The following is a 3,978-nucleotide window of genomic DNA, read 5'->3' as shown; positions in this document are numbered from 1 at the left end:
AAAGCTTCATGCAAAATTCCTTTCTCTAAGGTGCTTTCTCTTATTTAAGGTTGGCCTGTTAAAGAAGAAAGGAGCTTCATGCTTAGAAATGAGGACAAAACCTCAGGTCTTTAAGGTTAATATAGAAAAAGAAACAAGGGGAGAATTCTCCTGAAAAAAACTTCTCTCTGTAGAATGTGAGGCTGATTGCTGAAGGAGAAATTAATGTCAAAGGAAGCCTCTTGCATTAGGAGACAAAACTTCATGTACTTAAGGCAAAGGGAAGGGGGAGAGGAAAAATATTTTTTATAAGAAGGAGGAAATAACTTCCAGCGAAATTTCTTAAGAGCCCTGCCTCATATTTCAGGCATTTTAACAATTGCCATATGGACCAGGGATCAGGCTTTGTTTCCTACGGCTTTGGAAGGGAGAGTTAGTATGGCTGGGTGTGGTCACGGGTAACAGGCCAAAGTTACCCAACCGTGTATATCTACTGCATGCCACGTGCTCTCAGGATCTGATAATGTCCACACAGAGATGAAATGACTGAGGATTACAGAAGCAATTCCTACTCAGTGGGGATTAGATTTGCAGACTTCTGAGATCCCTTCCAATATTGAGATCCAATGTTATTAAAAGAAACAACCACGCATAGTCAAATCCCCTTTAGCAGGGCTGACACTGGACATGGGGGTGGGAGTGAAGTGGGGTGGCTCTGTGCGGTGGGGAGACTATTGGTGGGCGGAGGAGGGGCTGTGGAAATATTTGAAGCAGGTGTCTTCAATCAAAACATTTTAATTTAAAAAATGAGACATATGCAATCCTTTCAACAATAAAGAATTTAAATTAAAAAATGCATTGCGAAGTTCATGGGCATATGGGTGGGAGCAGAGTCGGAGAGCTCCCCTAAAGAGAGAAACAGGAGCCCACAGGGATATGCTCCCCCAGAATGGCACCGAAGCCCACTTGGTCCCAGGTGTTGGAGGGGACTTGGAACATTTCAAGGAAGATACTTCAAAGCCTGGGGGTGCCTTGGGGCATAAGGCCCAGAACAGCAGCCCTTTTGCCCCAGTGTGAAGGTGTGAAGGCTGTACTGCTCTTTAGTCTGAAATTGTCACCCTGTTACTGAGGCCTTTAACCATCCTGTTTAAGATTGAACACCCCACGACACTTATCACCTACCACTTCTATACTTCATTCCCCTTCCCTCTTCTGTTTTTCTCCATAACATCTGACACCTTCTCCCCTGCCTGGCTCCATACACCACGAGGACAGGATTTTTGTCTATTTTGTTTGATCTTACAATTTTAGCATCTAGAATAGGTTCCAGAGAGTAGCAGTCACTCAAATATTTGTTGAATGAATAATTTAAAAAAACGAATGAATGAATGAGTCCCATAGGGAAATAGAGAGGTAAGCATGTTCTCCTTCCTTCTTCTGACTCATCAATCAGAAAATTCACTTCTTCCATGATGCTCTAGCAGAAATTTGAGGAGTGGGGAACAAGCATTCCCCCAAAAAAGTAATGAAGGAAAATATGACAACTTATTTGAAAATATCTCTGCAAACAAGACCTTATCAAATAAGGTGGCATTTGAGACTGAGGAAAAAGATTAGCTTCATGCAAAATCTTCTAAGTGAAGAACAAAACTCAGGTTTTTAAGATTAACTTAGAAAAAAGACACAAAATGAGACAATTTGTGTTAGGAAGGAGGAAAAACCTTTACACAAAATCTCATCTTTAAGCAAACCACCTTGGTCTTTAAGACTGGGGTAGGAAATAAAAAATAATTACTCAGATGAAAGAATAAAATCCAAAAGTCTTGAAGATTAAGGTATAAAAAGATAATATTTATAAGAGAGAGAAAAAAGGAATGAATAATATTTTAGAAACTAGATAAGCAAAAAGAAAAATTTCCTAGAGCCTTTAGTTCTTTAAAGATAAGCTCTTGGTAGGAAAACAAAATAGAAAAGAATGAATGAAAATATTTGTGGTGGCAAAGGTAGATTTATTTCTCACAACCTCTGCATGGTTTGTGGCCACATACATCCGTTTAGCTCTACCATTGTGATTGCTCCTCTCAAACCCTCAAATAACATCTGAGAGATGAATTAAACATCAGATCAACTACTGTGTCATATTAAACCTCATACTGACAAACCAAGCTTGTTGCCAAACCCAGAAAATGAGCCAGATTAAATGATGACCGGTTTTATTAGATTATTTTAGAGGCAAGATTATAATAAAGATATGTAAGAAATAATTTTTAGATCATAAGATTACAATGAAGGACATCTAAGAAATAATTTTTAGGTCAAATATTTTTAGGTTGAATGTAATTCATAAAATTACATTATAACAATATGCTTCAAATAAGGAAAGCTGAAAATGTTCATTGTATAGAAATGAGAATAATTTATAGTATTTAATATAACTGTGTGTTAGAGAGAACTTTTATATAGTACTAGAGGCCTGGTGCATGAAAATTCATGCACTGGAGCGGGGGGTCCCTCAGCCCAGCCTGCCCCTTCTCATAGTCCGGGAGCCCTCAGGGGTGGGAGGCGACCTGGCGATCAGGAGAAGGTGATGCCCCATCACCTCTGCTGCGGCCATTGTCGGCAGTGCAAGCCTTGCTGGATCTGGTTACCTGAGCCTCAGGTGGCCCTGGGTGGCTGGGCAGCCACCATCTGAGGCTTGCCTGCTCCTCGGGCTGGCCCTGGGGGGCTGAGGAGACTGGGGGACTCCAGAGGCAGGCACCCCGGTGGGGCTGAGGGGACTGGGCGCTGCCATCTTGTGGCTGTGGGTGCCATCATCTTTGAGGGCGGGGCAGTCAATTAGCATATTCCCTCCTTATTGGATATCTCATATCATGGCTGTCTATCTTTCCTTCAGGACAGATCAATGTGGAGGGAAAGATCGTGTGTTGGGTTGTCATCTAAGGCGATGGTTCCACATAGGCCAGCGGCATCGCTCAGGGCTGGAGGGAGCCAGGAGCCTCAGTGTCTGTGGGTTGATCTAGTCCTTTGACAGGTGAAGGCTGCTGGGAGACTGGCTGCTGGAGTTGCAGGTCCACCCTTCAGGATGGTTATAGGTAAATGTGCCATCTTCTCCCAGGAGAAGAAATATAAATTCTGTAAGGTTTAATAGTTTGTGTAATAAGCGGAAAATAAACAGGAACCACCCTTTCTTTCTTGCCAGAACAGGAAAGCAGGTGACAAGTCAGAATCTGTGCGTGCATTGTGTCAGAGAGACAAAGCGTGAGTAACTTAATTCACTGTGACCTCTTTCTTGTAACTTGGTGTGACCAGGAGCAGTGACAGAGTTTGAGAACATTTTGGTGACATGAATTAAGGAATGTGAACTTAGAAAAAAAGTGTTTTATTAATTTTAAAGATGTCCTCCTGCTTTTAAAACTTTTCTCTAAATTGATTTCATTTCTCTCCTATAATGTGCTATTCATTTGTGAATTCACATTTATTCAATACACATCTGGGGCAATGTGCTCTGCATTGTTTAGGGCTAAAAATATACAAAGATTTCATTTTATTATTAAGAACTCAACATTTAGTAGGAGAGTTTGAATATGGCAGACATATATTCAAATAATCACAGCACACAGATTCCTGTGATAAATACTCTAAGAAGGAGAGAATAATGAAGTGCTCTGCCATGCCAGTGACACACCAGTGGCGCCCTAATTATTGACTTTTAGAGCATTACTTAGGACTTAACCAGTGAGCTAGAAGTGCAGAACTAAAAAGACTCAACCAGGGGTGTAGTCTTAACAATCCAACACTGCCTAGGTCCTGACCATCAATCAGAACATGTCGGACTCATCAAAGACTCCCAACAGAGTAGAACAAACGTTGGCCAAATGTCAGCTACAGTCAACACTGAATACCTATCGTAAATCAGGAACTGTCTTAGCAAGGGTTGTAGTATGGTTATTATGATATATGTGAGGCACGGGTTACAAATAATTTTCACTTTTTAGCCAA

This window comes from Eptesicus fuscus, chromosome 7 (genome assembly GCF_027574615.1).
Source record: "Eptesicus fuscus isolate TK198812 chromosome 7, DD_ASM_mEF_20220401, whole genome shotgun sequence".
In the NCBI taxonomy this organism is placed as follows: Eukaryota; Metazoa; Chordata; class Mammalia; order Chiroptera; family Vespertilionidae; genus Eptesicus; species Eptesicus fuscus.
This window is presented reverse-complemented; position numbering follows the sequence as displayed.